The sequence below is a fragment of the Quercus robur genome, chromosome 5 (assembly GCF_932294415.1).
Source record: "Quercus robur chromosome 5, dhQueRobu3.1, whole genome shotgun sequence".
Lineage (NCBI taxonomy): Eukaryota > Viridiplantae > Streptophyta > Magnoliopsida > Fagales > Fagaceae > Quercus > Quercus robur.
The window spans coordinates 32,240,736-32,264,314 of record NC_065538.1 but is presented as its reverse complement, the minus strand read 5'-3'; the positions used below and the strand labels follow the sequence as shown (position 1 = coordinate 32,264,314).

Here is a 23,579-nt window from a genome sequence, read left to right as displayed (position 1 = left end):
CGAAATTAATCTTGGCAAACACAATCTCACCGAATTAACCAACAATCAAGCAACTCAAGAAAAAATGAAGCATCCTCAATGTGGTACAATTTGCATAGAGCTTCAAGATTGCCTCTCATTCATCATCATCTTCACCTATGGACCCAAGTCAAATTTACAATCAAGTATGCTACTCCTTCTACTTCCAACAGCAATGCCAACTCAATATCAGGCATGGTCACGCTATGAACTGATTTCCATGTCTTATGACTATCGAAATCAATAAGGAGTTTACTTCGATATGAAATTCAGATTCAATTACAATGACTCAACCTTATGGGTCGGTACCTCGCGATATCTGCAATCTCCTAAGGAAGAGCCGACCTACACGATCAATGACACTATTCATTTAACATGTCGCCAAGTACATCTGAGAGAACGGCAAAATATATATATATATATATATATATTAACTCACCAAGGTAAGTGTCACATCTGAATTTATCAAGCTTGTGCAAAGAACACCTTATCGTCGCATTCGGCATCAATTTCCTTAAACGAGGCATTGCTTCTCTTCGTCATGAACACCGCTCCACCAACATCAATACCAACAAATCCCACAGCCATAAGCGCCAGGCTACCACAAACCTACTATGACATTTCCTATGAGACCGCCCTACTCGTGACCAATTGGTTCTTTCTCTTCTTCAGCCATGAGACTTTGTCCTGCCTAAATCTCAACCCCATGGATGGCAGACAATGAAAAACTCTTCTCTTTTGCCGACATCACCATCTCACCAACACTACCCTTCTTGAAATTTGGCAACATGGGTGGTGAAGGATTAAAGGTGAAATTTTGGGGAAAGAACGAGAAGATCTGATGAAGCTTGCAATTAAAAAAAAAAAAATGGAGCTTTGGCCGATCTAGAAAAGCAGATGAAGATTTGGTGGGGTCTTAACGAATTAAGTCCAAAATGTTTCCTTGATACACCTAAAGGAAGGCTACAGAAACAATGAAGTTTGAAGGGCAAAGCAAACGAAGAAAGAGAGAAGTAAAAAGCAATTGGGAGGGAGCAAAGCAATGAGGCATGTTATTTGGTATTTTCCACACACAAAAAAAAAAAAGAGGTGGCGTGAGATGAAAAGTTGACTGAAGCAAAACTAAAGGCTAAAGAGACAACTTTGAAAAGTCAAACACCAATATATATAAAGCAATGTGAAGGAAAGAATGATGAAGTTACCAAGGTGTACATGGAAGGCAAAGCTGAGTGCCTTTTGAAATGCTCTAATTGAAGAAAGAAGTATACAATGGAATAAGTGGATGCAGACCATCTAATGAACCAAGTTATGTGATTCTTCTGAAGCATGTGGTGTGAAATTAAACGACTATCTAATGGACCAAGTTAGACAACCTAGGGCCCACGGTGTTGGCCCAAGTGGAGGCTTACTTTCAATAGCCATTCTTACTCATATGGAAAAATATTAAAGGGCGTCGCAGACATGTAATGCCAGGTATTCCAATTCCATCTTCCAATCGGCTTATGGGATCCCGCCACCAAAATCTATACAACCAAGTATGGAGTCTATGGACTCAAGCGAATAAGCAAAACAATGACGTTGCTGGGCAAGTGATCTGTCAAGCAAACAAGAAATTTTTACAAGTGGACTTCATCGACCTGTCCCGAATATTTTTCTTCAAGTGGGCTCTAGGACCCACGATACTTCAACATATGGGCTTCTTTGCGATCAATGACATTTCAACAAAAAAAAATGGCGCATTTGGGTGAACTAATTCTCAAACCCGCAACTTCTACAAGCAATGGGAAACATCAACTACTCACACCACATGTTGTAAGCGCCACGCGTGCTCCGGGGGCTAATGTTGATACCCATTTTTGCGACACATTTCGTACAAGCCCGACTTCCTTGTGGGCTCAATCTATGTATTATATTATATTTTATTCTTTTAAGCATGGCCCAAGCCCATGTGACTTATTGGGGAAATTGAGGAAGTATTGTTTGGAGGGTATGGGTCAATTCCTTTCGGACCTTTTGCATGAGCCCAGCCCATACGTGCTACCAAGTGGGCAAGGGACACTAGTAGCACCTCAGGCTCATGGAGGATGTCTTGTATCCAAAATTTCCACCCCAAAACAGTTTTTATGCTCTGTTTGACTGTGGCCCAAAGTTTCTGCCCAAACCATTTTTTCCCTTTAAACATAGTTTGCTCCCATTGGCCAACTCCATCTGCTAGAGTCCATTTGCTAGCCCTCACTTAGGTGACCCTCCCAATGGTCTGAAATTTCTGGCCAAAGGCAACCAATTAAAGAAAACCCACTTTATTTCCAAAATAATGCTAAAAGCATACCAAACTCTTCCCTAAACAAAAGCAACCCAAGCCAAAACACCAAAATAGTATTATAGGGGATAAAAGCCTCTTCCAGTACTCAAAAACCAGTCACTTAGAGCACCCTAAGTTCAATACAAAAGGCCCCAATCAGATTCAAAATAGGGGAGCCACATTCTACCTAAAGAGTTGAAACTTCAGAGCAAAAACCCATTTAGCTAGCCAACAATCTCACAATTCCGAAGCTTGGGGGTGGAAATATGGGTACAGGGGAACCTTCCCTCTCTTCCTCAGGACCTCCCTCAATTTCCTCTTCTGTGTGACTGTGGGTCGAAGTTTCAGACCTGTTAAACCACGTTTTCCCTATAGACCTGAAACTTCAGAGCAAAAACCCACTAATCCAAGAGACATTCTCACAATTCTGAATCTTAGGGGTGGAAATATGGGTACAAGGGAACCTTCCCTCTCTTCCTCACGACCTTCCCCAATTTCTTCTTCTGTATGACTGTGGGTCGAAGTTTTAGACCTGTTATGTTTTTATGTCTTTTTCTGCATTTTCATTATTAACATTTTGATTTTCTCTTGTCAAAGCACCATTAGCCTTTTGTTCATTATACATTTGGAATTTTGGGCTTGATTCTCCACAAATAAACACTTCTAAAGAACCTAAGGGGAGATTTGGGTCATTCTCGCATTTTCGGCCCTTGTCGTAAAAACGTCCCCGATAGATTCCAATATGCATTTACAACCGATGAAGAAAATATATTGGAACATATTTTTTTGTCACCTACTCATTGTTTTGATTGGTACCAAAAATATGGAGATGTGGTTATTTTTTATACTACTTATAAGGTGAATGCTTATGATATGCCTTTTGCTATTTTTGTTGGTGCCAATAATCATGGAAAGACAATTCTCTTTGGCTGTGCACTTCTTCGAAATGAAACAACAAGTGCCTTTCGATGGCTAATGAAGGTACATTCTTTGTCTTATAAATTTGTACAATTATTTTTTAAATTTTATTTGATTAATTAGTAGAATAATTATATATATCCTTTGAAATATTTTCATGTGTTAGTAAATTTGTATTTGCTTAGCAGACTTTTGCATGCTTAATGAGGAATCAACCCAAGACAATTTTGACGGACCAAGATCCATGGATTGCAGAGCCAATATCAAAAGAATTGCCGGCTATAAAGCATGCCTTTTGTATATGGCATATTACCGCTAAATTTAGCGGTTGGTTTACATCAATTCTTCGTAATCAATATTCAAATTGGTGTATGGACTTCTATAAGTTATACAAGTTAGAGTAATGTGAAGATTTTGACAATTAGTGGCTTAAAGTTATGCAAAATATGACATGCTCTCTAACAAACATGTAATTGGTTTATATCAAATCAAACACTTTTGGGTACCATGTTACTTTCGTGGGCATTTTTTTGGTGGAATGACAACAACCGAAAGATCCGAAAGTATAAATGCATTTATTAAACGATTTGTTAGTTCTCACACAAACTTGATCCAACTCATCAAACAAGTAAGTCATTATTTACCATTGATTTCTTTTGTTGTATAATTTTTTTTTGTAAATATTTCTAGTCTTCATGTGTCATACAAAAGTTTTTAATTTATTTTACTATTTGTAATTTTAGGTTGATCTTGCCATTGAAGATATTGAGCAAACACAATCACATGATACGATGTTGGAGACATATAGAGGTTCTTCTTTAAGATCATTGTCACCATTAGAAGACCAAGCACATTGTGTTTTGACACCCTATGCTTTCAAGATTTTTCAAGAGGAATTTGGGAGAGCAACACAATATTCGTTGCTTCAAGAAAATGGTATTGAATTTGTGCTACAATATTATAAAGATGAAACTAGTCAAAGGCACAAAGTATTATGGGATGGTAAGATGACATATTGTAGTTGCAAGAATTTTGAATTTTGGGGTATACTTTGTCGTCATGTACTTAGTGTATTCCTTCATAAAGATTATTACCAAATTCCATCCTTGTATTTACCACCACGTTGGTGTCGTGAAGCATCATTAAGTGAAAAGAAAAAAATAATTGTACTTTGCAAGCATGTTGGCCATAACATCTCAACATGTCCGGAAAAAATAATTGTACTTCCTCAAATGGTGCCCAAAAAAGAAAAAAAAATGTACTTCAAGTGAAATTGGATTGAATCCAATATTTTCTTTGAAATATTAGACATAAACTCTTGAGCTTGTAAAAGAAAAAAATTATGACAATATTGTGTTTGTTAATTTTGACAATATTATGTCATTGGACAATATTAATTTTGACAATATAATGCCTTTGTTACACTACCCAATAACTTATTACTAAATTTATATTTTGAAAATCCAACCATTGGATTACATATTCTATATGGTCTTAACATGCATGTCAATTTTCATGCCAATCGGATGTAATTTACCATTTGATCTATAAACTCATCTTTTTATGCATTATTTTAAACCACTAAAACTTGAATCTAAAGAATTGATTGTTGACATAACTATTAATCTTTGATCACCTTGAAATTTTGTAAGTATGAAAAATATATGAAAACAATGTAATCTAACGGTAGATTTGACAAAATTCACATCGAATTAAGAAATATAGGGTTGGGATTGAGTTACACCTGACGTAACTCTAAAAAATGTTACACTACCCAATAAATTATTATTAAATTTATATTTTGAAAATCCAACCATTGGATTACATATTCTATATGGTCTTAACATGCATGTCAATTTTCATGCCAATCGGATGTAATTTACCATTTGATCTATAAACTCATCTTTTATGCATTATTTTAAACCACTAAAACTTGAATCTAAAGAATTGATTGTTGACATAACTATTAATCTTTGATCACCTTGAAATTTTGTAAGTATGAAAAATATATGAAAACAATGTAATCTAACGATAGATTTGACAAAATTCACATCGAATTAAGAAATATAGGGTTGGGATTGAGTTACACCTGACGTAACTCTAAAAAATGTTACACTACCCAATAAATTATTATTAAATTTATATTTTGAAAATCCAACTGTTGGATTACATTTTCTATATGGTCTTAACATACATGCCAATTTTCATGCCAATCGGATGTTATTTACCATTTGATCTATAAAGTTATCTTTTATGCATTATTTTAAACCACTAAAACTTGAATCTAGAGAATTGATTGTTGACATAACTATTAATCTTTGATTACCTTGAAATTTTAAACCAATAAATTATTACTGAATTCATATTTTGAAAATCCAACCGTCGGATTACATGTTCTATATAGTTTTAACATGCATGCCAATTTAAAATAATGCAAAAAAGATTTGACAATTCAACTGTTGTGAAAATTTTGTGCTAATTTGTTGTATTGTAATATAATTTGTAATTTTTATCTTGTAAAATTCCATCTATGATAGACACGTATACCATCAAGCCACCTTTTACTTTAATTTATTTACTTTTACTTCTCCTTTTTTTCTCAACCACACGTATCCCATCACCCTTAGAGTATCCACAGCAGTAGAGCTAAATTTTTAGCAATTTAGCTCCACCAAAAGTTACTTTATCTATTTTACCTACACACATGCTACATCAGTGAATCTATTTTAGCTTTCAACACAATAAAATAATATGATCATCACAATAAAATAATATTTCTACTACAATAAAATAATATATCACTACCACCACCACCACCACCACCAGCAATCCACAGCAGAGAAAAAAAAAAAAAAAACCCCAAATCCTCAATCCAGACCAAGCAAAATCACCAATCGGAGACAAACCCAGCACAAATCAGAGACAAACCCACATGTCAATGCTGCCCACGCTGTCAACATCCTCGCCAACGCTTTGGTTTCCGATTACGCTACATCGGAAAGTGATGGTGAGAGAGGAGAGTGACGGTGAGTTTATCGGCGGCTTGGGACGGCTAGGTTGGGCTGGCGACGATGAATGAAGGAGATTGAGAGTGTGCGGGTGAGAGAGGAGCGACAGCGAGTGATTTGGGGCCTTGGGACGGCTGGGTCGGGAGTGGCGGCGGGAGGATGAGAGCTTGAGAGAGTTTTGGGAGAGTGAGAGGGACGGATGGGTCGAGAGAGGACGAGAGCTTGAGTGATTTGGGAGAGGAGGCTGAGTGATTTGGGAGAGAAAGAGAGGCACAGAGTGAGAGTGATTTGAGAGAGTGATGAGAGCTGAGTGATTTGGGAGAGAGACACAGGCACGGAGTGAGAGAGAGAAAGATATAATTTTTTAATGGGAGTGAGATAGAGGCACGGATCTCATGAACAGTGCACATCTATTTTTAGATGTGCACTGTAGCAGTGGAGCTAAAATTTTTAGATTTAACTCCACTGCTGCAGCAACGTTTTTGGGTTTGTGGAGCTAAATTTTAGCATTATACCTATATAGCACCACTATTGTGAGTGCTCTTACACTTATCTTCTCTCATCCTTTTTTGCTTCTCCTTTCTCATCTTTTAAAATTTTTATGTTCTCCCATATGAAACTCTTGGCTCAACTTCCTTGTCTTCTATTTTTTTTTTCACAGCTTTCTTTTCTAACTCAGTTCATCTCCTCCTTGATTTCCCCTCCATTGACCCAGTTCGTCTCCCTCAAAAAAAATTTATGTTCTCCCATATGTTCTTATGGGTTTTTTTTTTTTTTTTTTTTTTGGATGTACTGATGTTGTTGTTTTTCTGTGAGATGATTTTTTTTTTTGGATGTATTGATGTTAATTGTTTCTTATGAGATGGGGTTTTTTTTTTTTTTTTTTGGATCTACTGATACTTTGTTGTTTCCTGAGGATTGTGATTTTAGTTTTTTTTTTTTAATATTTTTTTTATGTTGGTTGTTTCCTGTGAGAGGATTGTGATTTCAGTTTTTTCTTTTCTGTAAGATGTTTGGTGTTGTTTTCCTGCGAAAGACGCATGAGTTTTCAAATTTTCCTGTGTAAGACGCTTGACTAGGCTTGAGTTGGTGAGAGACGTGAAAAAGGGTATTTTGGTCTCTTTGCTCATTTTTCTTTTTTTCCTATAAAGCTGACCCACATCTGATAAAAAGACACGTAAAGCTGTGTAAAAGACTGCAAAAAAGCTGGGTTAGGTGCCCCTTAACACGACCCTTAAATCAAATACACTCATTGCCTCACAAACACATCAAATCAAACTCCTTTGTCATTACGGGTTCTGAATTGAAAGTTTCTCTACTACAAGAAGAACCAAAAATAGAGGCTTTTGCTACATCCAAGATAGTCCTGCGGCTCAAAATCATTCCACCAAAGAAACCCCATCATTCGGGAAGCTCTTCTGCTTCACCCATTACAATTCCTAACTACTCTGCAATAGTGCTATCTATAGAAAAGTCTTCCCTACCTAAACCCAAGAGGTAGAGGATCAACCCTAAACCCACATCCAAAGTCATTCAACAAGCAGTTCCTGACTCACCACCCGTCTTGCCCATCCAATTCAAACACAAAATCGATGAACTCAAAGGTCAGGATTTGGCAAGAGAAGGGTTTTTAGGTTTTGAACCTAACACTTGAATCCAATCAAACCCCATGAAAATACCACAAAACAGCAAAATCCATACCAAATCAACAAAACCCATACCAAATCAAGTGATTGATTTCCAAAAAAATACCCAAAATCCATCAATATTTCAAGATCCAAAATTTGGGGAAATAACAAATAACACCATACTTGCAATAGCTTCAACAAATTTCGCCAGCTCCATAAACAACGTGGGCAATGGCATCTGTGGCGAGGTGGAGCTCCGGTGTGAGGAGGAGGAGGACATGAGATTTGGGTTTTGCCATGTTCCATGTCTGATTCGGTCTGAAGACTCTAATCGTATTTTGTTGTCTTTGAAAGGGGTTGAAGAGGGCTATAATTTTGTGTTGAGTGTGTTTGATTTAATTTGTTTTGATGACATGGTAGGTCAGGATTGGTTGGCATAAAACACACCTTTTACACCAGTTCCTAACCCAATTTATTCTTAAAAAAAATAAATCTTGTAATTGGGTCAATTGAACCTATGGACGAGAATGACAAACATGACCCTTTAAAATCATAATGAGGGAGATTCTCGAGAATGGAAGCGCAAATATACTTCCATCTAGAGATGCCATTTTGGGAGATGTATCTCAATATCAATGCCCATGATTGATGACAACGCCATCACTATGGAAAGTGGAGAGAATTGTGGAAGCAGTGGTCAAACTTAACTCCTTTATAAACACCTTAGAAACTCTTTTGTTTTCAATATTTTTGGGTTTGGTGAATTCTGACTTAAGGCTCAGAAAGCTTAGGTCAGTTCTACATCAGTGCCCTCCGATTGAGTGATTTTCATCTTTTTGATCTTCCAAAACTTTAGTTTGAGCTAGTAGCCCATTGGGATCTTTTGCATCGTTAGAATCTGTCTTGTTAATCCTAATTACTGTCATAATCCAAAAGGTGTATGTGTGTTATATAAATCAAGAGCGAAGAGAAACCAGTTTCAATTCACGTTTGAATAATTCAAAATCAACGAAGAGGTAACACGGTAACAGTCCACAATGTTAATGGCGAGAAAGAAAGTTGGTTGTGTGAACTAAAATCTTCATTTTAGTGGTTTAGGAAGATGAAAAAATTTTAAATAAAAAAATAAATCAAATATGAAGGGTTAAAATAAAAATTTTGAAACATAAAAAGCCAATATTAAAATAAATCAAATATGGAGGACAAAAATGAAAATTTTGAAACGCAAAGGGTTAAAAAGAAAACAACCCCAAATTTTAAGGGCCAAAAATATACTTTAATATAAAAATAACTAAAAGAATGTACTTGATATAATTGAATGTTAAACTTCAAAAAGATTTGTTTGTTTGTGTTTATGCTTTGTACTAGAATGATTACTTATATTTTAATTTTTTTTTTAACTTTTTATTATTTCTATTCTTCTTATATAAGTTTTTGTTTTTTTTTTTAAATACAAGATAAAAATTTTACTCTAGCCTAATATAAATGAATATGTATGTGAAACTCTCTCTTCAAGACTTAAATCATGGTCCTTACCCCCACACTCCATAAACATTTATACTTGTGAAATGACTATCTCGCCAAGAGTACACGGTGCTTCTTATAAAAGTTTTGAAAATACCTTTTAAAAGTTATTTAGGACATGTTTGTAAGAGGATTTAAATACGAATTTTTTTTTTTTGGAAATAAAAAAGGTTGGGTCCACACTTGAATATATTGTTTGACCGATGTTTTCTAAATACTATTTCAAGAAAACCATTTCCTATTTCACTATTCAAAACAGAATTTTGAAAACAGTTGAGACGATGTTTTTAAGATACAAAATATATTTTTAATGGCATAATTGTAAATAAATTTAAAATAATAGACCCTACATATATGCCCAAACTCTTCTATCTCTTAAATTCAGGAGCTTATCTCTATCACAAAAATTTCTCACACTTCAATTTTGAAGTTTATCATTATAAAAAATAAATTTAAAATACTTCATGAAGTTGATATACTTTCATATTATTCTTAAAAATAAATAAATAAATAAATAAAACTGTGTATTGGTTCAAATTTTGCAGTTGTTTTTCTAAACTTATGCAACACTAACAAAAATGTAGGAACTCTACGTAGGGCCGGCCCTAAACATTTTGGGGCTTAAGGCGATAACTAAAATGGGGCATTTTTTATATTTATGTATTAATTAAATTAATATTTATTTAATATTTTTATATTATAATATTTTTATTCAAAATCTATTTTTCTTTCTATTAATAAATCTCTTAATTTTGTGTCAATATTTTTCCAATTGTCTGAATCATAAATATTTGAAGGAATATAATTCAACATGTCATTATTATTTTCATTTTCTTCTAGCTGAACATCATTATGGTGAACTTGTTCATTTGTGACATTTTCATCATTATTTTCATTTTCTTCTAAATTCTTTTGAAGTTCATTATCAAGATTTGTTGTATTGCAAAATTGAACATCATTGTTATCTTGCAATTGTATCATTTTATTATCTTCTAACTCTTTTCGGTGAATTTCTCGCTCATTTGTGATATTTTCATCTAAATTTTGTTTTATATTTTGTTTATTACTAATAACAAATTTATCCATTGATCCTTTTGACACTCAATTAATTTTTCTTTTTCTTTTTCCTTTTTTTTTTTTTTTTTTTAATGTTTTTCATATCCAGATGCATATTTTCTAGTAGAAATTTCTAATAAAAAAAATATATTTATAAAGACTAAAATAAAAAATAACTTTCAAGTGTAGAGCAAATGAGAAATAGAACCCGATTTATATAAAAAGTATTGCTGTAGTTTCACCAAAGAATAACAAGTTTTTATCAATCTCAACCTGCATAAATAAAGATTTATTCATTATATTACCAATAATTTATATATATATATATATATATTTATATAAACACAAGATTAAAAAAAATAATAATAAAAATAAACACAACACTGTACAAGCCCAGCACCCCAGCCCATCCAAGAAGATGCCTGCCAAGATGGCACCCACAAAAAACATAAAAACAAATCCTATTGCACCTAAAAAAACAAAATTAAAAAACAAAAAAACAAAAAACAAAAACAAAAACAAAAACGCTTAAAGGCCCAAACATGGTGAAACGTCCAGCCCACCGCTCAGAGAAAACTTAAGTCTTTAACAAATCTAAAAAATGTGCCGGATTTTTTTTTTTTTTGGTTCCAAAGGATGTGCCAGGTTTTTTTTTTTTTTGACTCATCTAAAACCTTTTTTTTTCTCCTGCTACCCCTTCTTTTCTAAAATTTTGGGGCCTCCCTTCCAATTGGGGGTGTTAGACAATTGCCTAATTGGCCTAATGGAAGGGCTGGCCCTGACTCTACGAACCCATGGATGCCCAAAAATGGTAATTTACCAAATGGTAATCTCAAACTTACATTTCATATCTTTTCTCTTTCAGACATTCATAAAGATCGTAGCTTTCATGGATGAACCGTAACCCTCTTGTTTTCAGAGACATACAAAGTGTTAGAGATATATATTAAACATATATTAGCCCAATGTAATAGGCCCAAGCCCAGTCCTGCTTGCACTAGTAGTCTAGGGTTTTGTTAGAGATATATATTAAACATATATTAGCCCAATGTAATAGGCGACTAAACCCTAGACTACTAGTACAAGCAGGACTGGGTTGGGCCTATTACATTGGGCTAATATATGTTTAATATATATCTCTAACACAAAGAAGAAATATGGCAGATTGCACAATGCCATACTTCAAATCAAAGCCATTCCTTCTTCTACCAACTCTGTGAACCCAAGGATGCCCAAAAATAGTAATTTATCAAATGGTTATGTATTCAAACTTACATTTCATTTCATATCTTTTCTCTTTCGGACATTCATAAAGATCGTAGCTTTCATGGATGAACCATAACCCTGTTGTTTTCAGAGACATACAAAGAGGAAATATGGCAGATTGCACAATGCCATACTTCAAATCAAAGCCATTCATTCTTCTACCAACTTTGCTCTTCATTTTTTCAACCTTCTTTTTGTTTTCTCATGGAGCTCCTTAGTTTCAACACCTGCGAACCAAACACGTTCGAGGTACTTCATTATCTTGTTTTTTAATAAAAGGAAAATTATTGTTTCACAAACCTGATGTATACATATAATGTACACACTTTCATATTAGGTGTCCACTTTTTTTAAGAATGTCCATATTTGATCCATGATGACAAATGATGAGTGGAAAGTGCATAAAGGGAGTGTGAAAGAATCAAAGCTGTAAAATGGGTTGCTTTATTTTCATATATTAATTGATATTAACAAAAAGCTTCTACACATTAACTATGTTTTTCAAAAAAAAAAAAATGCTTTCATTTGTTGTAGGAACAATTGAGAAGCGTGATTATGGTATCGGTTCATGGGAAATTCAGAGGTTTCTTGTTGCGAAGGCAAATGATGAAGCTGTACTGGACGCATCCCTGAAATTAGCTACAGAAAGAACACGCAGGGTGGACCCTTTTGATAATTATAAATTCTACAAGGGTGGTTGGAATATTACAAATAAACATTACATTTATGTGAGTTTCTTGAACGCGTCCATATATTGCATTCAATCATTATATTACTCTCTCTCAGAAAAAACTCTATTTTCTTTACATAACGTGCAAAGTCTCAAGGATAGGTACTCTTCGAATAAAACAACATGTGAGTTGTTCTATTTATGATACTACTAGTTGCTAACCCATGCAATGTACGGGAAAATTTTGCAAAAATGTATAATGTATTTGTAAGATTTTAAGAAAACTTTATGTAATCCACATTTAAATGATAAATGAAAACTCATGTCTTAAGGATTTTATTTGTAAAAAAACGTTATGATGAATAACAATTTCTAAGTAACTTTCAATTGGTATAACCCCTTTGATTAATAAACATTTTGAAGTTACAAGTTTTAAATTCCTTGATGGAAGGAGGATATGGAACAAATCTTAATTTAAAATGGTCCATAGTCTAGACTATATATATAACCTGTCTTCATCAAAAGGAAATATGTGAGTGAAAGGCCATAGACTAGAACATCTTTTATATATACACTATCATATAGTGAGTCTTTTTTTTTTCTCTAAACACTTAAACAACTATGGCCGAAAGTATATTTATATTTATTTAGTTTTCGCTGCAACTCTAAAGTTTATCTTACATTTGGTATCAAAGCCATCCTTCATGCTAAGTTGTTTAGTAATTTTTTAATTCATATATTTTTCTATTATTTGGCTAAATTTCCAATGCACATATGTATTTAAGAATATAAAGTATTTGCATTGCATATTCTTTTGTGGTAGGACCTTTCAGCTAAATTAACAATGCCATCAAAATCTGGCCTTTTAACCAATGTTAGCAAACTCAGTTTTAAGAGGCATGGAATAATGTAAGTTTTATGCCATGTATCTCGTGTATGGGTCATAGCATATAGTGTTGAAGCTTATCACTAAAATAGCATATACCATCATTTGGGTTGGATGGCTTTAATATGGGATAGTTTTAGGATATAGAAGACTATCTATGGAAAATTATTCCTTTTGCATTTAGCATTGGTCGAATGTTTCTATGAAGATCATGATTGGTTTTTCAAATTTAAGCTTCTCATGAAAGTGGACGTCTGTCATGATAACTTCTTGCATATAGATTATTATGTTTCTTTGATAGAAATAAAACATGGTTTGGGCTAGCGACCTTATCTTGTCTGACTTGCATATAGTGTGCAATGATTTTATAAAGTTTGTGACTATATATGAAAATTTGATCATTACATAGTTAAAATATTTGATATTTTTAGTGTATTTACAATTTCTTACACTTGTCTTTAAATATCATATTGTGGTTTATTTTAATTGACATGATCAATATTACGATTAGTTGATCTTTATGATGCCATATGAAGTAGTGAATATCAAAATGACTTAGGAGTGGCCATAGCATCTAAAGCCATGATGATAATCACATCAAGAAAGTTTTATAAGACTTCATTAGGAATAAAGGCATCTAAGTGGCAATTAATTCATGAAGATAATGACTTGGCCCCATGGGGATGTTATTATTTTTATCATTTAATTGGAATAAGATGGTGAATGTAGCATTAAGATGAGATTTTTCTTAGGCCCATAGGTATGGAAAATTTGATTCTTAGTGTTTCTATTTACTAGTTTTATGAATAAAGATTTATAGTAAATTCATGCATGATGTGCCTCTACCCATAGGAAGGTTGAATTTACTACTAAATTGCCATTGGTTAATTTAGAATTAAAGTTTAAGTTTCGTAGCATTAAAGTTTATTTTCTTTGGGTTTGTGGATCTATGTTTTGGTACTCATGTGGATGAATCACCCATCTTATTGAATAAAATATGTCAAATGAGAAACTGAGTACAAGGGTGGGAGTGATTTGATTGCTCGAGAGTAAGAACTTAGAAATTTATTCCTATAAGGTTAAAGGTTTTGTGAAAGCTATTAATGTTAGTTTACAAGATCCATTAGGTTTGGCTCCCAATAAAAGTTTTATATTGCAAAAGTTAGGCATATAGGTATCCCACTAATGGTATATAAAGGTTCACCAACTTTGTTGCGCCATTTGGTTTTACTAGGCACATTGTTAATTGGTGTATACACCTTAAGGTTAGTGGGAATAAATGTATTGTTTTTACTCCTAAATATGAATGACATACTAATTGAAAGTAGTGATTTTATTTTGTCATGTAAGATATCCTATATGCTACGAAGCTATAAGACAGGCATCATGGATAGGTCTTAAGGTTGTTGATCTTATGATCATGAGACCTTTAAAGATTTTTTAAAGATAACTTTGCTATAATTTTCTTCTCTAAGAACAATGATTGTGAAAGTCGAAATAAACATATCAACATAAAGTAACTCAGTCTAAGAGAGAATTTTAAGAAATTGAAAGTGTCCATTGAGTTAAAATTATTGAGCTAATATATGTTAATTTTATAACTAAAGATTTTCCAGCAAAGCAGTATAAAAGTCTTTTGGACATATGGAACTTGTTCGCTCATTTGGTGTTTAATTTCTCTCTAATTATTCTATGTTTTGGACACATATTTGGTTAGTTTTGGAGAAGAAAATATTTTATTTTTATTTTGTGCACGTAAAGTATATGTATTAAGTTAGATATATCTATCGAGATATATAATGATGATATATCCATGGGGATGTATAAAAGAGGACCCGAATGGTTAATAGGTAGTCCATTTATAAAGAATTAATGCTCATAAAGTACTCATGTAAGGATTACTATACATTATAATACATGGAAGGAAGTACTCATTATAATTTAGGGTATTACCGCCATGATTCATGCATTGGATTCTTTGTTTGAGTGGGAGCATTTCACAATTAGTTGACATGAGTAATATCATGGCCATGTTAAAGTTAATATCATTTATCAAGTAATTTAAATGTCAAGTGGGCCAAGTGGGAGAATGTAAGATTTTAAGAAAACTTTATGTGACCCACATTTAAATAATAAATGAAAACTCATGTCTTAAGGATTTTATTTGTGAAAGACATTATGGTGAATAACAATTTCTAAGTAACTTTCAATTGGTATTACCCCTTTGATTAATAAACACTTTGAAGTTACAAGATTTAAACTCCTTGATGGAAAGAGGTTATGGAGCAAATCTTAATTTAAAACGGTCCCTTGTCTAGCCTCTATATATATGTATATATAGCCAGTCTCCATCAAAAGGAAATATGTGTGGTAAAGGCCATAGACTAGAAGACACCTTTTATATATACATTATCGTATAGTGAGTCTTTTTTTTTTTTTTTTTCTTCTCTAAACACTTAAACAACTATGACTGAAAATGTGTTTATGTTTATTTAGTTTCCGCTGCAACTCTAAATTTTATCTTACAGTATTATGAAACAAATAAATTTCATTCTTCTAGTCTTATGATCATCACTACTTTTTTCTTCTTTTTCTTTTTTGATGAAATGATATTCATTATTTACATCAACAGAAAAACTGGTGAGCATTTAAGAGGATTCACAGTGGTTAACGTACAAAATTAAATAATAATAGTTGCGAGCAATAGAAATAGAAAAAGACAAACATTATTTCAAATGGCAAAATGTTTTATTAACAAATAAAAAGAATTGTACCCTCCATAAGGACCATAACTTTACCCTTGGTTCTACTCACAACTTATATATTCAAATTACTTGTTTTGTTTATTTCAAAGAAAAGAAAGTTAAAATCTTAAATTTAAAAAATTAAAGAATTAGAAGATTCAAAACTTAGAAAATATTAAATATATATATAGTATTCAACAGAGAAATCTAAAAGAAATATGACTTACCCTTAAAAAAATAATTCATGACTATAACCATTAAAATTTGCAAGACAATTTCAAATATAGCAAAAATTAAACAAAAATTCATATGTTAAAACATTCTAAAGGCCAAAAAGAATTAAAGAATCATAAGATTCAATGCCAGAAAGATAGGTTACTCTTAAAAGAAAAATCAATGGCTAGTGCTTCAAAAAAAATCAATGGCTAGAATCCCTAAAAGCATTTAATTCTAATTAATTAGAAATCCATGGTCAATTTGCAATTTAAGAAACATTCATTTTTCCCACGAGCACTTAATAGAACAATATCCAATCTACAAAACCCATAAATTTTAAAGCAGAACAAATCTCAGTCATATAATTCCAACCCAATAAACACATACAGAAAATTGAACACTACCTCAACAATAGCCACTATAAAAAAAACCAACAAAAATATTTCACAAAAACAACATTATCTCAATCAAATTTACCCTCTTAGGAATTTGAACTACCTCTCTAAGCCTTCCAACCGGCTTCTTGCAACTCACCTTCATCGGCTTTACACAATTCCAACAATAAGCCACTAATTCCACACACTACTTAAAAAATGACCAAACCAACATAGCAAAACAAAAATTTAACCGAGCCACAAGCAAATCATTACCTATTCTTGTTTGCTAGCCCAGATTTGTTTTCTTGATTCGGCTTTTTATAGACCCAATGCGACCCATCTGAATGAACTTTTAACAATTGTGGCTATACAACAAAACAAAAAATATTTGACCATACAACAAAGAAAAATATATTACTACACAACAAAGAAAAATATTACTACACAACAGAAAAATATGTGACTATATAACAAAGAAATATATTGAAACAAATAATCAGAAGATTCAATACCTAGGAATTATTGAAACAAGAAAAAAATTATTTTACTACACAACAAAAAAATAAAAAATAAAAAATGAAAGGCATTTACCTCAAAGAATAATATATGGCTATAACTATTGAAATATAATATTGCAAACTAACATGATCTATAGGAGAGAAGCCGATGGTTGTAGGTGAAGATAGCTATAGTAGCAGTGGAGCTACTGGTATGAATAGGGTTTTGGGGTGAGGTGAGTTGAATAGGGTTTTAAGTTTTTAAGACTGTCAGGGGCAAAAAAGTTTCCTTTCCGACAAATGAGATTTATGATGAGTTGGGGGGTCTAAACCGAAACTCGACGATGGGCTTGATGCATGGCCTAAAGGCTATCGGTGAAGATCCAAGGAATCTACTATATTTTATGCCTTGGGCCTAGATTGGAATTGACAAGAGTAGCCCATAAACAATCCCTACAGCCGACACGTCATCACGATTAAAAAGCATACTGTAAGAAATAACCCAGCAATAAAATGTTTTTACAGAAAATGACCCAACGATAAGGTGTTTCTGCAGAAATAACCTAGCGGTAACATAAGATAAAACAGGATAAACCTCCAGCCGTTAGCTACTTCACAAATTAAGGAAAATATCTACACTTTCAAACTCATCATCCGTTAACTCTAGAGAGGAGTCTTTTAATACAACAATATAAGGGAAAATTTCTATAATAACAGTTACATCATAACCATTAATAGTAAATGAATAAGTAAATGTCATGGGTTCCATTATGACAAATAATGAGGAAAACTTAGTGTGGTCCCAGCTAGCGCAGCAAGATCATTATGGTGTCAAAACATGCTTGTGAATATATAGTGAGTAATGAGTAGAGAGAGTCATTTGTGAGTAGTATGAGTCACGAGTGAGAGAGTATAGTAAGGTTGCTGGAGCTTTCTGCTGGGGGTAGATAAGTGTTTATGAGTAGAGCTATGAGAAGTGTTTTTAAGCTAGGAGTTGGGGACATAGTTTCTATGCTTGAAACTAAGAACTCAGTGCTTTTTTCAGAGCTTAAAGAAGGTTTAAACAGAGAGGTTAAGGAAAAATATTTCCTGATGTATGTCTTAGTGTATCTTGGTCTCCCCTCCCTGTTAAGCATTAATGGAGAGTTCCATTTATATTTGGATTTTTAGAGGGTGATTAGCAAATAATCTCTGCTAAATCTTTCCCAATCCTCAAAAAACCCTTAGAGAATCATTCATGGGATTTTAGCTAATAGTGGTAAGCTCAACTTTTAGAAGGTTGTTGCTGTTTTGGATAATAACAGCTGGGATTCTGACTTAGCATTGAATGCTGATTGGCCTTGGCTGAAAGGATTAGAGTATGCTTTAGACTAATGATCTTGGTTATGCTGCAGCTAGAATCAGAGCTCCCTAGGGTAGATTGGATCACCCCAAGCCAGGTGTCAATCTTGGAGCCCTTGCTGGGAACTCTATTGGGATCCCCTTGGTGCCCTCCAAACCACATTTCTCTAAATTTCTCCATTTGGGGTTCATGTGCTTGGTCCATGAATCAGAGAATACATGTTTTTAGTATGAAAATGAACTGATTTCAAGTTGTTTCAAGAGTTTTGATGGCGTGGTCATGGCTACTCTTGGTTCTTGACTAAATGGGTTGGAGAAGAAAAAAGTGACAGCTGGCTGAAGCTTTCCAGCTTTATGTCACATCACTTTTAGCTTTATGTCACATGAGAAATGATGGAATTTCAGCTTGTGGAGGAAGGGTTTAACCCCTGATGGACACATGTCCTCTTCTGATATGATTAGACAAGTTAGGACATGATGGGAATGGGCTCCAGCTGTTTAGTTGTGCTGGATTTTGGCTGGTCAGCTCACATGACCTCTTGCTGCTGAAATTTGTGTGTGAGCTGGGCTGGTCTAGTTTGGCTTTGTAGTTAAGCTTCCTTAGGCTTGGTTGTCCCTACAAAATGAATAGTTTTGTTATGGGTGATATTCATGGGCTTTTATAAATCTTGTAAGAGAGGTATTTCTTAAGGGATGAATAATTATATTTCCCATGAGTATGGGATTTAGTATATGTAAAAAAAGTGTCAAAATAATATTTGAATTTTGTAAATATGTGCCAAAACAACATTTGGGCTTTATGAAATAGTTGCCAAAATAATATTTGGGCTTTGTAAAATAGGTGCCAAAATAGCATTTGAGCTTTATGAAATAGTGTCAAATTAGTATTTGGGCTTTGTAAAATAAGTGCCAAATTAATATTTGGGCTTTATGAAATAATGCCAAATTAGTATTTGGGCTTTATAAAATATGTGCCAAAATAGCATTTGGATTTTATGAAATAGTGTCAAATTAGTATTTGGGCTTTGTAAAATAGGTGCTAAATTAATATTTGGGCTTTATGAAATAGTGTCAAATTAGTATTTGGGCATTGTAAAATAAGTGCTAAATTAATATTTGGGCTTTATGAAATAGTGCCAAATTAGTATTTGGGTTTTGTAGGATTTTGTAAAAAATATTGCTGTGTAGCAACGGAGTTTGTAAGGGTGCCGTGTAGCAACGGGGTTTGTAAGGGTGCCACGTAGCAATGGCCTTTGTAAGAGTGCCGTGTAGCAACGGGCTTTAGGGTGCCATGTAGTAACGGGGTTTGTAGAGGGTTTCGTTGGGTTTTTTTTTATAGAGATGGTATAATTTTGTAGTTCAATATGGTAGCAATATGGTGAGTATTTTTTGAAAACCCAAGTTGGATAATATGTGGGCTATAATGGGTAACATTTGTGAGAGGGCCTAAGGCAATTTATGGGCTTGTGTATGGAGTATTTGTAAAGGCCCAATAACATGGAGAATATTTGGGTAATATATATGGAGAATATTTATATGGGTTTAAAATAATGTGTAGGCTCATGTGGGTGTTTTGTGAGTAAACTAATGAAATTAAGGCCCGAAAATTTGTACCTCAACAAAGACGAACACAATCACTATAAACGTGTTTCTCTAAAAAACCTAATGACTCTAAACATGTTTCTCAAAAAACACTAAGTTAAAAAATTAAATAATTTAATAAATTAATAATGACGTGTAGATTTGTGGAGGCTACAAAAAGTTAACTACTAGTCAACAAGCTTCGATTTTATAGTATATATAGATGACAGTAGATTTTAAAGTCAATTATGATAAATTATTAATTGTCCCAAGAACTTAAGCGGTTAAAAAATAGTAAATTTAATCATTTTTTAATATTCTAACATTTTCCGTTATGTTTCAATACAAACTTTCCCTTGATAAGCGAGCCCAACATGTTCCAACTAATTAAGCATTATCAACTATAATAACATATTGTCCTAAAAGCTAAAATTATTAAGAAATAGTGAATAAATCATTTAACGAAAACCATCCCTTCTAGACTTTGCTATAATTCTTATAAGTTCAATATAAAGTTCTGATAGTTTTAAAGTCACTCTAGGTTTACAATTATTTCATATATATTTCTATGCAAACTTTGAGCCACAAATGTTTGCATAGATATGAGCTTTTGCAAACCTTTCATTTTTTTTTTCCAGCTGATTCTCTATTCTTTTGCCTTTTGTAGTTGATTAAATAATGAAATTAGCTTAATATTCACAGTTTCACACTCTTATATATGTTTTTGATGCAGTTTTTTGCTTACACCGCTTTTCCTATAATCGCCAGTGCTGGAATTTGGTTTTTGGTGTTTGGTTTGTTCTTGATATTTTTCTGTTGCTACTGTTTCTTCCTCAAAAGAGGGCATGGTGGCTATTCTCAAGTTGGGATGCACGAACGAGGCAAAACCCATGCCACACCCGCGGCCCAACGCACTGACAATCGAGGGATGCCGCTACTCGCGCGTCGGTGCCGCGTCCAGCTTTTTTTTTTTTTTTTTTTCCACGACTCATGCCAACTCGCACCGGTGCGGCTCAAACTTAGACCGAATCGCACTGAATCGGGCTGATTCGCGCCGACTCGGGCCGCATCAGGCAAAACGGCCGATTCAAGCCAAAATTCAAAAAAAAAGTATGCTTAATTACATGAACTAAGCTGGCTATCCTTGGCATAAACTAAGCAGTTCAAAATGCACCCCAATACCTCTGACGAGCTTTGACTATAAGCATAAGAGGACTATGGTACACACAAGTTTCCTAAATAGAAGGTTAGGATGGCTATATGCTTAAGGGAGAAGCTTCATATATGAATCGCATCAACAAAAATAATCAAGTTGGAATAAAAATTAGGATGGACAACCTATATTACTCCCTCTGTTTATAAATAAAAAGCCCCCTTGAAAATGCACAAGTTTTAAGGACAAGTAGTATAAAAAGAATTCCCATACCTTAGTATATAACTTTCCAATTAAACATTACTATTGACAACTCTTATATATCACTCCCTCTATCTCCAAATAATAGCCCCACTTGAAAATGCACAAGTTTTAAAGACAAGTATAAAAAGAGTTCACATACCTTAGTATAAAACTTTCCAATACCCCTTTACATTTAAATTGAAATGTGAAAAAACAATACTATCTTTAGTAATAAATTCAGCTAATAAGCTCTATCTTAAATGGTACATCATCCCCTTGTCAGAGGAAGGTGGAGGGCAAGGTCACAGGTTCAATATCCATATGGTGTCAATGTAACTTACCAATTAAAAAAAAAAAATTGTAAAAATTCTAACCTTTTTTGTTGAAGAACTTATTTAGAAATAGCCAAAAAGGAAATGTAAGCAATTATTTAGAGTTGGGAAAAATATATATATATTTGGTATATGTTTATATAATGTGAAAAAGTATGCTTAGCAATATATTAAAAATATAAATAAAAATATTTTTAATAATTTTTTAATCGCCGCACCTACACCCACCTTTTTCCAAAATTGCCTAGTCCCACACCTGCACCCGAATCCCGAAATGCACCCGTGCTTCATAGTTCTCAAGTCATTTATTCCATTGCTGTTATCCTTGTTATACTTTTCACCATTGTTGCAATGTATGTAACCCTCAACATTACAACTTCCTCACTCATAGCTCATGTGTGTTATGTTTATCTCTGAACACTTTTGTGATTCCAATTGCCAAAATTTTATTTTATTTTTAGGATTTATTTGGATACCACTTATTGTTAAAAATTAAAAATTAAAAACACTGTAGCAAGATAATTTTTAAATGTGTGAATATTACCGCAGGACCTAGTTTTAATGAAAATTTTGCTGAAAAGGTACTTGTGGGTCCCTTGAACAGTGCACGGGACCCACCATCCAAAAACGCACGGCTAGAAAACACGCAAAACGCGCTTCCCAAACAGGCATTTAATGTATCAGCACTGGAAATACTATTCTCTTCATGGTTAAGGCAACTTCCAAAGTAACATGCAAGATATGACAGAATATACATCCAATCAAGTAAAATCCACCACCAAAACACTTTAAAGTGCATTGGATAATCCTTATTAAAAAAAAAAAAAAAAAGTGCATTGGATAATCTAGCTGAAGCTAAAACGGTTGCAGTGAACAAAATTCCTTTGCCTCCTAATGTTCAGAAGAACATTGAAGAAGTCAGAAACACGGCTAATGTTTCTGCTCTATTTCCTGAGATCAGGACATGGACTTCTTTAAAAAATATAAACTTGTTTTTGAATTCTATGTGAGTTCATCCTTTGTTTCGATTTTATATCAATTATTATAATTTTTTTTGGTGGTAGTTGTGGCTTATGTAGGTAAATTTTCATGGTTGTGAATCAATTTATTGATCTTACTTGCAGGAGAGAAATTGTTAACCTTGCTTTTGTGATGCTATTCTTGGCAGTTTTTGGTTTGTAAGGCCATTGAACTCTCAACAAGATACATACACACACTCATATATATATATATATATATATAATTCCTCCTTGAGGCCTACCATACAACCACTAATGATTTTTTCTCAATTGTGATTGTAGTTAATGCCTGCAGTATTCTCAGCTTTCGGCATGCAATGTTTTGTGTACATGTAAGTGATTTGGCTACATTTATTTCCCAACTGTACTCTTTCTGTCTCTTATTCTTTTGTATGTATTTCTTTCTTCTTCTTTTTTTTTTTTTTTTTCGTTGCTGATGACATACATCAACTTGCTGCAGATTTATGATCATTGGCTGGATCATTTACAAACACATCCGTGTTGTGTGGCTTCATTTATTCATTAATTTCAATATCTCGTTGTAAGCAACTTATTTCCTCTTCTTTTTTATTATGTTCACAGTTACATTTATTCCTTCAATGATTGTATGTATATAGAATTATTTTGTTCTTAATAAACTTATCAGATACTTTTCTTTGTTTAGAATAAGTATAAGAACTCTTTCTACATGTCTACTAAATGATTTAAGAAATTTCTGTACGTTCCTATCAAAAAAAAAAAATCTGTACGCATGCACTTTCAAATGTTCAATGAACATGATACAGAATACATTGGCATGC

General features: G+C 33.3%; 1 pseudogene; it reads left to right on the top strand.

The window, feature by feature from the left end:
- Positions 1-22,942, top strand: part of LOC126728114 (protein FAR1-RELATED SEQUENCE 11-like) — a 30,364-nt pseudogene extending 7,422 nt beyond the window's left edge.
- The last annotated feature ends 637 nt before the right edge of the window (positions 22,943-23,579 follow it).